This window comes from Zingiber officinale, chromosome 8A (genome assembly GCF_018446385.1).
Source record: "Zingiber officinale cultivar Zhangliang chromosome 8A, Zo_v1.1, whole genome shotgun sequence".
In the NCBI taxonomy this organism is placed as follows: Eukaryota; Viridiplantae; Streptophyta; class Magnoliopsida; order Zingiberales; family Zingiberaceae; genus Zingiber; species Zingiber officinale.
In genome coordinates, this window is record NC_056000.1 from 92,920,688 (window position 1) to 92,935,179 (window position 14,492).

At 40.3% G+C, this 14,492-nt stretch overlaps 1 non-coding gene across 1 annotated transcript; it reads right to left on the reverse strand.

Moving 5' to 3' along the window:
* Positions 1-4,150: 4,150 nt before the first annotated feature.
* Positions 4,151-4,256, reverse strand: LOC122013149. The gene has a single exon (XR_006120487.1). It is a non-coding gene; the product is annotated as a small nucleolar RNA R71 (small nucleolar RNA).
* Between the last annotated feature and the right edge of the window lie 10,236 nt (positions 4,257-14,492).

Consider the following 14,492-nt stretch of genomic DNA (forward strand, 5'->3'; position numbering starts at 1 on the left):
CATCATAGGAAAATACATGAGCAACCTAAATGGAATTTAAACTTTCCTAAGCCCTAAATCTTTTCTTGTCCGAAACCTATAAGCATGATTTCTAGGTCTTCAAGCAACATATATCATGAATAACATCTTAATAACATCATCTAACTTATTAGGCATCATAGGAAAATACATGAGCAACCTAAATGGAATTTAAACTTTCCTAAGCCCTAAATCTTTTCTTGTCCGAAACCTATAAGCATGATTTCTAGGTCTTCAAGCAACATATATCATGAATAACATCTTAATAACATCATCTAACTTATTAGGAATCATAGGAAAATACATGAGCAAACCTAAATGGAATTTAAACTTTCCTAAGCCCTAAATCTCTTCTTGGCCGAAACCTATAAGCATGATTTCTAGGTTTTCAAGCAACATATATCATGGAAAAACACTCGTAACTACTTGTACCGCAGGTGAGGGAGATACTTACATCCTCTTGCTTGGTTTACTAAGAGAATACCCTTGGTGGAGAAGAAGAAGAAGACCCTTTTCGCTTCTAGAATTTCCTTTCCCTTTCTTTTTTTTGTTTTTTTTTTTGTAATGAGAAGTATGCTTCAAGAACTTCTCTTTGTGAAGCTTCCTTAGGGAGAAAACTCTTAGCTTGGATTCAGCAATAGTGGAGGAAGCTTGGAGTTTTCGGTGGAGGAAGAAGAAGAAGGAAGAAAGGAGAAACCAAATTCCCTTGCCCTTTTCTTCCTTCTTATTCTACATGAAAAAGGAAGAAGAAAGAATGAACTTTTCTTTCTCTTACCTATTTATTTCCATTCATTTCTAAAAAGAAAGAAGTAAAAATGAATCATTCTAAGTGGAGGAAGAAAGAAAAGATAAACTTTTCTTCTATGTGGAAGGTGTCCCTTCACCCTCCCTACTCTTAACTACAACTTCCCTTTCCTTCCTAACAATACTTTCTCTTGAGCTATTGGTTATCCTATTCTACTTAAAGCTTGTCACTTACCAAAGGTTCAAGCTTCGTCAATACTACAACAATGAAACTGAACTCCTAGAACTCTTCAGAAAATAAGTTATCTATTTTCTTTAGATAACTTACAACAATCGATAGTTGAGCTAATCCTAAGTGAACCATTGCAAGTGCTTATAACTAGTTCTCGTAGGATCGATAATCTTTATTACTGACGATGAATCCGTGCACTTGCGGAATCGTAATAGAAATTACAGGCGCCGTTGCCGAGGACTGCGTCTATAACAGGTGTAGTTATACTAGATTAGATTAGCCTTTGTGGCTTGCCTGTATGATTACATGGTTGTGTAGCTATTCCAGAGCCGAAGAATGGCATGGCTGTGTGTGCCACACGGCTGTGGAACACTTCCAGAGGCAAGAATTAACCTGGCCGTGTGGTTTCACACGGTCGTGCAAGCAAGCCGGAATGGAACATGGCACGGTCGTGTGAGGGTCACACGACCGTGTGACCTTGGCTGAGAGGAGGAACGCCCTGGCCATGTGGATCTCACATGGCCGTGTCCAGGGTCGTGTCGCACCCAAATGCCCTCCTCTATATATAGAGCTTCTTCCTCTTTGAAAGGGGGAGGCTCTCCCTTTGGGGAGATCTGTTCTTGGACGAATTTCCAGTGTGGCCCCCCTCTGAACTGATTTCACTGGACCATGTGGATTACTGCGGGCTTGATCTCAAAGTTGTCAGCATCGATGGGTGGTCGGGTGATACTGGATTGGACCCCTCGTGCATCTGGTGCCGCATAATCTTTCAGCAGTTTATCGACCATTCCTGAGGGTTCTTTTGCTGCTTGGAAAGCCTTCTGTAAGTTCCTTCTCCTCAGAAAGGTCCTGTCAATCTCCATATCAAATGGTAGCAGCTGTCCTGAAAGATTAGTTCTACGCATGCAAAAGAAAAGATATAGAATATGACAATACGAAATGAAGAATGATAGGAGAAAGAATAAAGATGCAGTAAACAAAAGAAAGAAGCCTAATCTACTCCAATGTGACTTAGCTAGTGTTATGGGCGCAGTCCCCGGCAACGGCGCCAAAAACTTGTTACGCTTCCGCAAGTGCACGGATTCGTCGTCAGTAATAAAAATATCGATCCCACAGGGACTGGCTATAAGCACTAGCAATCGCTCACTTATGGTTAGCTGGACTACCAAGGGTCTTGATTAGGCTAAGGGAAAAGGAAGGTCGAGGGAGAGAGTCAAGAGTCGCAAGGTCGAAATATTACTTGGTGATGAGGAGTTCCAGGAGGTCGGTTTCGTCGTGGTAGCATTAATGCGTCTTGGTTTGTCTTATTCTCGCTGTCCTTATTCCTGCTATTGCCGGAAGCAAAGTGGGCATTCTCAAGAGCCAGATTTGGGTAATACCCTAAGAAGTCCTGTTACGGTTTACCCCTGCCACTAGGGCACCTTGGCAAATCTTGAGGTCGTAACTCTAACTGGTAAATTGAGAATGGTGAGTGGAGCTAAGCCTGGTCTCTCGCTCCCTTGGGGAGAATTTCCCTTCCTCTCGAGGAGCTATCCTAGATGTCCGTGAACGGGTTGCACCTATCACTAGAGCCCCTCGGGTGTACGATCTAATGATAATCCCCTACGAGGCTGAGAAGTTCTTCACAATCAAAAGTGACAATTAACAATTGAAACAAAGCATGAAGGTTCATCCAGCAAGTACAAACACAATTCGAGTCTTACATCAATCCATACCACGACTACTCCCTAATCCCATAACAAGGGCATCTACTCCATGAACACTAGAGAGATATCCGAAAACATAGTATAAATAGACATACGATTCTCAGCAAGTAAGAAGGGATATGCTTATCGGGCGTCGAAGAGCGGCCTTCGGATCTAACTCTCTGCTTCTGGAGTCGATGCGGTGGTGGAAGTTCGCTAAACGGCGATCCCAAGCGGCGTAGAATTGCTCCAAGACATGTTTCTCCCTGACGGCTCGCCTCTCCCCTGGCGAAAGGGTTAATACCCCTTTTATAGCCTAGGTCTTGGCCGCTGCGGCACGGTCGTGCCCTTCTTTGGCTCGGTACGTGGCTGCACGGCCGTGCAAGGTTGCACGGTCGTGTAGCCCTTGGGCTCTGTCTCCTGGGGCAAGGCCGTAAAGGCGTGCACGACTGTGTGAATCTCCTTCTCTGCCTGGGGTGGCACGGCCGTGCAGGGTTGCACGACCGTGTGCTCTTCCTCTCCTGTTTGGCCACACGACCGTGCAGGGTTGCATGGTCATGTCGTCTAGTTGGTTCCGGTGCATCAATGTCCTCCGTTTGAGCTCCGAAAATCTTTCCTGTCAACATAAAACCAAACAATGAACGGATATCCGAACAAAACAATAGATATGATGAATACAAGAAAAAAGATGCGACCATGTGAAGAATATATTTGCATCAGTCGCGTGAATGTGCTTTAAAACATGCGTAGAAGATCATAATATTTGCGCACATCATTAGACTAAACTTTTCTTTTCTTTTCTTACATCTGACTTGTAGCCAATTTTCTTGTTCTGTTTTGCATTCTTTCATTACATTCTTTCATTGCATTCATTCTTTCATTCATTCATTACATTGTTCTTTAATTCTTTTTGTAAACTACATTCTTTCTATTCTTGTATTCTTTTCTTTTCTTTGTATCAAATTCTTTGATCCTATTCTCGTATGCGAAGATCTAACTTTGCAGAAGAATTACTTCCTCTTGATCCTGAAATTGATAGAACATTTCATAGAAGGAAAATCTTGCAAAGACATCAAAAAGAACAAGAACAATCAACAATGGCTAATATACCACTTAAGGATTATGCAGCACCTTATGCTAGAGGGTTTCACTCAAGCATTACAAGACCCTCTGTTGAAGCAAATAACTTTGAGATCAAGCCTGAAATAATCAATATGGTGCAGCAAAATTAGTTTGGAGGTGGACCGCATGAAGATCCTAATCAGTATTTGGAGGTCTTCTATGAAATATGCGGTACCATGAAAATGAATGGTGTTCCTTCAGAAGCAGTTAGACTATTACTGTTTGGGTTTTCTTTAAGGGATAGAGCTAAACAATGGTTCAATTCCTTACCCCCCAAATAGCATTTCCACTTGGGAACAATGTGAGCAGCAATTCATAGATAAATTCTATCCTCCTAGCAAGACAACTCATATGAGAAATCTTATCGCAAGATTCAGACAATCTGATTTAGAATCTTTATTTGAAGCATGGGATAGATACAATAATATGCTCAGATAATGCCCACAACATGGTTTAGAGAAATGGTTGGTGTTACACACTTTTTATAATGACATTAACTATCATACTAAAGTGTCCCTAGATTCAGCAGCTGGTGGGACACTTATGAACAAAGTTTAGATGAAGCTGAAGAAATCATTGAGAGTGTAGCACAGAATCATCACCAATGGGCAAGAGAGATAAGTGGAGGCTACTCTTATTCAAACCCAACAAAGGCATCAGGAAAATTTGATGTAGATGCAGTCACTCTAATGGTTGCAAAGCTGGATGCTCTTACAAAGAAACTAGTAAACATGGGGACTAGCACTAATACAGTCATAGTATGCTGTTGTGAAACATGTGGAAGTTCTGATCATTCTCAAGACTCATGTCCTTTGAGAGCTATCTCTGCACAAATAAATCAGTTAGAGCAATGTGGCGCTATCATGGGTTTTAATCAAAGGCAGAATAATCCATATTCTAACATATACAACCCTGGGTGGAAAAAGCATCCTAATTTCTCTTATAGAAACAATCAAGAACAAGGACCATCCATGGGAAGCAAACAGAATTTCCAATCCAAGCAACAGAATTTTCAGCAACAACAACAATCTTCTCAAGGCTATTAGTTTTCTAAAATTGAGAAGATGCTTGAAGAAATTATCTCCAATCAAACTGAAATGAAGCAAGACATTTTGAAGCTAACTCAGAGAATAGATAATTCTGAAAAGCATCAAAAGATTCAAGATAGTCAAATTGCTCAGGTAGCCTCATCATCTTCAAGAGCACCAGGGTAATTTCCTAGAAAACCTTATGTTAATCCAATAGAGCATTGCAATTGGATTGAGCTTAGGAGAGGACGGACCTTGGGGGATCCTCAAGTGACTGCTCCAAAAGGGATAAAAGCTGAAGAAGAGCTCTCTCCTCCAGCATTTGAACCAAATCAAATTCAAGAAAATGTGGAGAGTACCATTAAAGTTGAAGAGACTCTTCCACTAAACCAACAGAGTCAAGTAATTCCTTTTCCTCAGAGATTAGTAATGCTAAAGAAGGATGAAGAGTTTGACAGATTTTTTGATAAAGTCAAAGAAATTTGTGTTGAAGTGCCTTTAATTGATATAATCCTCTAAATGTCAAAGTTTGCAAAATTTATGAAGGACATTATGTCAAATAAAAGAAGAAGGGGAGATATTGAGACCATTGCACTGACTGAGGGATGCAGCGCTTTATTTGAGAATAACATGCCCCCAAAGCTTAAAGATTCAAGAAGCTTTTACATTCCTTGCAACATAGGATCTAAATTCATAGAAAAAGCTTATTGTGATTTGGGGGCAAGTGTTAGCCTGATTCACTATTCAATCTGTAATAAGTTAGGTCTCAAAAACATGAAACTTACTACTATAGCACTATAATTAGCTAATCATTCTTGCAGATATCCTATGGCCGTTATTGAAGATGTGTCGATAGAGGTTGGTGGGATTACAATTCCCACAGATTTTGTAGTTCTGGACATGGTAGAAGACCCGAAGATTCCACTCATATTAGGAAGACCCTTCCTTGCAACTGCTGGAGCAATAATCGATGTTAAAAATCATAGGCTTTCATTGGTAATCGGTAAGGAAAGGTTGGAGTATGACTTGTCTAACTCTTCTAACCATGTCTCTTCTTTCTTATTAAGTGTTTGCAGCAGGGCGGCGCTTATCAACTTGAGGAGTGGAATTTCCATCCTCATGGGAGGCCACCGGATGAGGAACATGATCCGACGAGCGATATTAGGAGGAGGCCTCCCAATAAAAATGAGAAATACGTCTTCCCTCCTAGGGAAAGGAAAAGAAAAGGGAACTAAGAAGATTGGTCGAGCTAAAGACCTTAAACAAGCGCTTCTTGGGAGGGACCCAAGGATTCCTTTAGTATTTTTTAGTTTTAGTTTTTTTTAGTAGTACTTTTAAAGTTGTGTTACTTTTGTTTTCAGGTTGAAATTTTGCTTCCATGAGTGGCCATGACTATTTCATGGGCATGGAAGCATTAGAGAATCAGGGAAGGAGTAGAACTATCCTTTGGAGCAAAACAGAGCTCGGTCGTGTGTTAAACACGGCCGTGTATGACCTGTAGAGATGGAGGATGCATGGGTCATTTCTCTAAGACACGACCGTGTAAGGAGTCCCGAGAAGAAAAACTGCCCGGCCGTGTACCAAACACGATCGTGTGATGATTCTAGAAGAGGAAATGTGCTCAGCCATGTCCCACACACGACCGTGTAAAAATCCAGAGGAGGAGTCTGCATTGCCCGTGCCATCCAGCACAGTCGTGCAAGGCAACCCGAAGAGGAAAAGGACGAGGTCGTGTCTCATATACGGTCGTGTGAGTTAGACCTAGAAGAAGATGGATGTGGCCGTGCCAGTTGGCACGACCGTGCTGACCAACCCGACAAGGAGAGGTCGGGGTCGTGTAGATCTACACGGCCCGTGTTGAGCCATTTACCTTGGTCGTTTCTAGAAGACACGGCCAGACCTAGGCCGTGTCAGCCATACACAACCCTCATCCTCAAGACATACCTCTCTCCCAAACTCCTCTCTTCTAAATCTTCTCAGATCTAGATCTCAAACTCATTTCTCTCCATAAACTGTTGGGTTTTTCGGGCCGCAAAAACCGCTTTTTGCGTTGCGGAACCCCCGAAATCCCCCGCCACCGGATCCGTGCGAAGAAAAAATTTCATATACATGTTTTCTACTCCTAGATCTACACTGGATCTACAAGATCAGAGGGTATATCTTTGAAGCGAAGCCCTTCGCATAATCCCGCTCGTCCTAGGTTCGCCGAATCTCGAGAGTATCAAGGTAGATACTCCTCTATGCATATCAACACAAACAAGGCGATGGAGGAGAAACTTTAGAGTGTGCTAGCAATCTATGAAGTTTTGGCCAAGGGTGGAGGAGAGGGAGAGAAGAAAGAGCTTGAGGAAGAAGAAGATGGAGTTACCACACAAAATGAAACTCCTCACAAGCACTAAAGTGGTCGGCCACTTTTCATGAGTAGTTATATACTCTATGGAATTTCAAGAGTCAAAAACTCTTGATCTCCCTCATGAGGTGGCACACACATGTGCTAGCCTTGATTATGTGGCACATCACCATTAGCCACTTAATGCCAACTCACCAATGTGGTGGCAAATGGTCAAGTCAAACTTGACCCTTCATCTTCCTCTCAAGTCAAGTCAAACTTGACCACTTCTCTCCCTTGGTTGATCTAATCTAACCATTGGTTCAAGCCAATTTTAATTTAATGAATCTCTATTTATTGAATTAAATTAATTAAATGAGTCTAAGTCCAAATTAGACTCACTTAATACATGAATCAAATTGAGTCCAACTCAATTAGCACAATTTGGATTACTCTTAATCCAATTTGGTTCATCACATGAACCTAATCCTTTAGGTTCATCAAATGAACCTAATCTCCATCTAATTGTCCTTTGTGTGTGACCCTATAGGTTCTTATAACATTGGCAATACTCCTAAACCCATTTAGAAGCATAAGTAATGAGCGGTATCTAGCAACATATCATTACTACCCAAGTTATAAGAATGATGAGATCCAACATCACCTTGTGACTACTAATTGTGACTCCTCATAATATATTAAATTGTCCTTCTATCCTAGACATCTAGATTGATCAATATGAGGCATAGACTGTGTCATCCTCTAATCAATCTAAATTTTGAACTCCATGTAGACTCACTCAATCAAATGAGCTCAATATCACATATTGACTCATTTGGGCATGGTCATTCACTTAGTGGTCTCACTCTATCAAGAATATCGATGTCTCTCCCGTCATATAGGAGGGATAGATCTCATCTACATCACTCACATCCCTCCGCATAATTTGTTACATAACCCAGTAATAGCCTTTATAGTCCACCCAGTTACGGGCGACGTTTGACGAAGTCAAAGTACGTAACTCCTTATGTAGGGAACCATGGTGACTTCAGGTCCAAGGACTAGTAGTCATACTAATAGCCACATGAGAAAGTATATGATATTCATATAACGATCCATGATACTTTCTCATGGCGGGTCATTCAGTATACATTCTCCAATGCATACCCATGTGTCAACTTGATATCTCCATATCCATGACTTGTGAGATCAAGTCATCGAGTTGACCTACATGCTAGTCTTGTCGCATTAACATTGTCCCTTAATGTTAATACTCGACTAGGAATGATTAAGAGTAGTGTTCCCTATATCATGTCACTATCGATTCAACCAATCGATTGTATCACTAAGAACCTTCTACTCAAGGACGCTATTATACTTAGTTATTTGGCACCAATACAAGTAAGTATAATAACCAAAAACAAATGACTCTATTTATATACAAGAATATGATACAACGAGTCCATACAATAATCATCAAATGATTGGATCTAGGGCTCTAACTAACAATTTCCCACTAGCACTAGTGCCAATCAGTATAGGCTCTAAGGCCTAATGACCTAGTGTGACCATCATGCTTTCTCTGTGCCAAAGCCTTGGTCAAGGGATCTGTGATATTAGCCTTAGTGGGTACTCTGCAAATCTTCACATCTCCTCTATCGATGATCTCTCGAATGAGATGGAAGCGCCGTAGTATGTGTTTGGTCCGCTGGTGTGAGCGAGGTTCCTTAGCCTGCGCAATTGCTCCATTGTTGTCACAATAGAGCTCAATAGGGTCAGCGATGTTAGGAACCACCCCAAGTTCAGTGATGAACTTGTGGATCCAAACTGCCTCCTTTGCTGCCTCTGATGCAGCAATATACTCGGCCTCTGTTGTAGAATCAGCGACTGTGTTCTACTTCGAACTCTTCCAGCTCACAGCACCACCATTTATGCAAAACATGAACCCTGACTGCGATCGATAATCATCCTGGTTGGTCTGGAAGATAGCATCACTGTAACCCTTTACAGCTAGCTCATCATCGCCTCCATATATCAAGAAATATTCTTTAGTCCTTCTCAAGTACTTAAGAATATTCTTGACCGCTATCCAGTGACTTTCACCTGGATCTGACTGGTACCTGCTCCTCATGCTCAAAGCATACGAGATATCAGGACGAGTACATAGCATGGCGTACATGATAGATCCAATGGCTCAGGCATAAGGGATCTGATCCATGCGATCTCTCTCCTCTCTAGAAGAGGGACCTTGAGTTTTCGAAAGACTCACGCCATGTGACATCGACAGAAATCCCTTCTTGGAGTTCTGCATGACAAACTGAAGTAATACCTTGTCAATGTATGTACTCTGACTTAGGCCAAGCAATCTCTTAGATCTATCTCTATAGATCTATATGCCTAGAATGCGGAATGCTTCACCTAAGTCCTTCATTAAGAAACAAGTCCCTAACCAAGTATTAACAGATTGTAGCAAAGGGATGTCTTTCCCAATGAATAGTATGTCATCCACATACAATATAAGGAAGACAACTGTGCTCTCAACAACCTTCTTGTAGACACAAGATGAAACTAAACTGTTTGATTGCATCATCGAATCTAAGATTCCAGCTCCGAGAAGCTTGCTTTAGTCCATAAATGGACCTATGCAGCTTGCATACTCTGCTAGTATGCTGTGGATCTACAAAACCCTCAGGTTGTGTCATGTACACATCCTCGAGCATGTTTCCATTCAGAAACGTGATTTTGACATCCATCTGCCATATCTCATAGTCATGGTATGCTGCAATAGCAAGCATGATCTGAAAGAATTTAAACATTGCTAACTGGAGAAAAGGTTTCATGATAGTCAATACCATGAATATGCTTGAAACCTTTAGCTACCAAGCGACCCTTATAGATAAGTCCATCCATGTCAGTCTTTCTCTTAAAGACCCACTTACACCCTATGGGTTTTACGCCCTCAGGTGGATCAACCAAAGTCCATACTTGGTTAGTGTACATGGATTCCATCTCGGATCTCATGGCCTCTAGCCATTTCTCAGAATCTGGTCTCATCACAGCTTCCTGATAGGAGGTGGGCTCATCCTCAATGAGCACAACGTCATCATGGTCAGACAAGAGAAATGAATATCTCTCAGGCTGACGACGTACCCTATCAAATCTGCGAAGAGGTAGGTCTTCTTGAACTGGTTGCGGTTCCTCAACTCCTTGTGGAACAACATCATCCACAACAGTTTGTGGTTCCAGTTCACTTCCATCGAGGCTTCAGTGCTATGGTCCACATCTTGAACTTCTTCAAGATCGAACGAATCCCTTTCTAGAAATACCCCAGTCTTAGCCACAACTACCTTGTGTTTACTGGGAATGTAGAAGTAATATCCCTTAATTTCCTTGGGATATCCAATAAAATAACACTTATCGGATTTCGGTCCCAGTTTGTCTGAGACTTGACGTCGAACGTAAGCCTCACAGCCCCAAATCCTCATAAAAGACACCTGGGCATCTCTCCCAGTTACGTTGCAAGATTTTAGATATTTTTTTTATCATGAATAAAAATAGGCCTTATGTGTAAATTTACAAAAATAATAAAAATTGAACCAAAAAGAGATGACCAAGGTTTGAACCTTTGATCTCTTACTAGATACATGTATGTGTTAACCAATAGACCAAGAGAAGATATTGTTAGAGAGAGAAGTGACAATATAGTTAAGAGTAAGAAAAGAGCTTCTTTCATTTAGAAGGAGAAGTTAGAGTTGCCTTCTTCCTCTCAAAAGAAAAGAGGATTCTTGCTTCCTCTTTTCATTAAAGGAGAAGTAAAGCAAAAGAGAAGGAAAAACTCATTTTTCCTTCCTCCTCTCATGTAGAATAAAAGGGGAAATTAAAGAAGAGATTCCATTTTTCTCTCTTCCTCCTCCCTCCTTCTCTTCACCGTGACCAAGCCTTCTCCCCACCTCCATTGCCGAAACCCAAACAAAGGAGGACTCATCTTTAGGAAGGCACCACAATCAAGATTTCTTCCCTAAGGAAATCAAACACAAGGATGTAAGTATCCCCTCACCTGTGGTACAAGTCGTTTATGAAATTTCCGTAAGGTTAGAATGTTTAAAAATAAGAATAAAAGAAAAGAAACCCATGCTCATGGATCTCATTATGTTATGATATGAACTTAGTTAAAGATTTATGTTGGATGTGTTTAAAGCATGATCTTCTTCTTTAGATGTTTCGGCCATGAATATTCTAGGGCTTTAAGAAGCGTAAAATCTAATCTAGCATGCTTATAGACTCCTTTATGATAAGATATGAACTTGACTAAGTATTCATGTTTGTATGTTGCTTGGAAATTCTATTTCCTTTAATGTAAAGGTTCGGCCATGATGGATCTAGGGTTTCAAGAAGCTCAAAACCTAATTTAACTTGCTTATAGACTCCTTTATGATAGGATATGAACTTGACTAAGTATTCATGTTTGTATGTTGCTTGGAAGTTTTATTTCCTTTATTGTAAAGGTTCGGCCATGATGGATCTAGGGTTTCAAGAAGCTCAAAACCTAATTTAACTTGCTTATAGACTCCTTTATGATAGGATATGAACTTGACTAAGTATTCATGTTTGTATGTTGCTTGGAAATTTTATTTCCTTTATTGTAAAGATTAGGCCATGATGGATCTAGGGTTTCAAGAAGCTAAAAATCTAATTTAACTTGCTTATAGATTCCTTTATAATATGATAAGAACTTGGCTAGGTATTCATGTTTGTATGTTGCTTGGAATTTAATTTCCTTTCCTTGAAGTTTCGGCCATGATAGGGTATAGGGTATAGGGTTTCAAGAAGCTTAAAACCTAATTTAACATGCTTATAGACTCCCTTATGATATGATAAGAACTTGGCTAGGTATTCATGTTGGTATGTGCTTGGAATTTACTTTCCTTTCCTTGAAGTTTCGGCCATGACAGATTTTAGTGTTTCAAGAAGCTCAAAACCTAATGTAACATGCTCATAGACTTCTTCATGATATGATATGCACTTGGCTAGATATTCATGTTTGTATGTCGCTTAGAAGTTTATTTCTTTTTCTTGAAGTTTCGGCCATGATAGATTTTAGGATTCCAAGAAGTTTAACTTTAAAAGCCTAGCATGCACATGAATCTTCTCATGATATGATATGAATGCAATTCAATATTCATGTTTGTATGTTGTTAGAGCTTAGTTTTCCCTTTCATGAACTTTCGGCCATGACTATATTCTAGGGTTCAAGGAAGTTTAAATTTAAACTTAGAAAGCTCATGGATCCCCTTATGATATGATATGGAGTTAGTTTGGTATTCTTATGCTTGTATAGAACTTAGTTTCATACTCTTAAAGGGTTCAGCCACAACTAAATTAAAAGGCCTAGGAAGCTTAGAACCTAAACTTCTTATGCTCATGATATTTTGTAGTTTATGATCTGAAATTTATCTAAGGTTCACAAGCTTATATGATGTTGTAATCTAGAACCAAGCATGGTGACTTTTGGCCACTATATGGAATTAGGGTTAGAGACCCAATTATGATTTTTGCTAGGTGTCTCACATACTAGGATATGAATTAGGAGATGCTAGTAAATATTTTTCCATGTATGATTATGTTTCTATGATGCATTATATGCTCATTTAAGTATGCTTATGAACTATGTATGATGATGACTTTTATGATGTGTTTTATGCTTAAGTATGCATGCTTTATGATAAGACAAGTAACATGCCTATTTATGTATGCTTATGAACCATGTATGAAATGATTCTTATGATGGCTATGTACCTAAGTATGTATGATTTCAAATATGCTGCATGCTCATTTATGTAAGCTTATGAACCAGGCATGAAAATGATTTTTATGATGGCTATGTGCCCAAGTATGCATGCCTTATGATATGATAAGAAAATGGCTAAGAGTTGTTTCCCTTAAGTTGGGATTAAGAGCACTCTTCATGTTAAGACAAGAGCATGACATTTATGTTGATATGATATGACAGTTATGATGGTATGATATGCATGACATGTATTTTACTTTGTATGGCTTGTACCAAGGGTGGGCTCCATAAGTACCCCTAGGCCGAGGACTATGAACGGGTCTAGTAAAAAGGGATGGGCTCTTAGTACGCCCCTAGGCCGACGGACTATGAACGGGTCTAGTAAAAAGGGATGGGCTCCTTAGTACGCCCCTAGGCCGACAGACTATGAACGGGTTAGATCCCTAGTAGGTTCGGGGCTAGCTACCCTGTCCTAGGGATTGCACGCATTTATGTATGTATGTGGTACAAGCCGGGCCCTCATGATGATGATATTATGTTTAAGTATCAAAAGATATGTTTAAAGACATCTTGCACTTGACATGGCATATGTTTTAAAAAGACATTCTGCATGATGCACCCATTCATGATATGATATGTTTTTTTTTTATGAATTATATGATATGATGTTATGTCATACTCTTATAACTTATAGGACATGATGTTATGAGATGTTTCGTTTATGATTCATATGACCTGATGATATGTTATGCTTCTATGATTCACATCACATGATTCCTTTATTTATGATATATTAGAGTATGATGTTTCTTAATAATATGATATGATACGAGGCTATGTTCACATGATATAATGTTAGATGATTATGTCTCCATTGATTATATGCTTATATGACTATGCTATGAGATACGGTTTTTGTGAGTAGGAAAAGGATCTTACTGAGCTTGTGTGTTCATAGCATACTTTCCTTGTACCACAGATAGAGGCAAGGAATGGATGACCTAAGGGAGCTGCAGGAGAGGCAAGGAGATGTGTGTGGCAGTGGCTCGGCTAAGACAAATAAAGACCTGCTATGTTATTTTTTTTGTTATGTCTGACATGAACCAAGTGTATTATGTTACATTCCAGTATAACTTCATGACATTTCCGCTGCTTTATGTTACTAGAAAGAAATTTTAAATATGCATGTGTATCCTGGAATAGTTAAGTAAGTAAGTAGCCCCATCCCTTTAGTAGCAGGGAGGGCGGGCGTTACATCCAGAGCCGAAGAATGGCATGGCCGTGTGTGCCACACGGTCGTGCAACACTTCCAGAGGCAAGAATTAACCAGGTCGTGTGGTTTCACACGGGCGTGCAAGCAAGCAGGAATGGAACATGGCACGGTCGTGTTAGAATCACACGGTCATGTGACCTTGGCCAAGAGGAGGAACGCCCTGGCCATGTGGATCTCACACGGTCGTTTCCTGGGCCGTAAGGCGCCCAAATGCCCTCCTCTATATATAGAGCTTCTTCCTCTTTGAACGGGGGAGCCTCTCCCTTTGGGGAG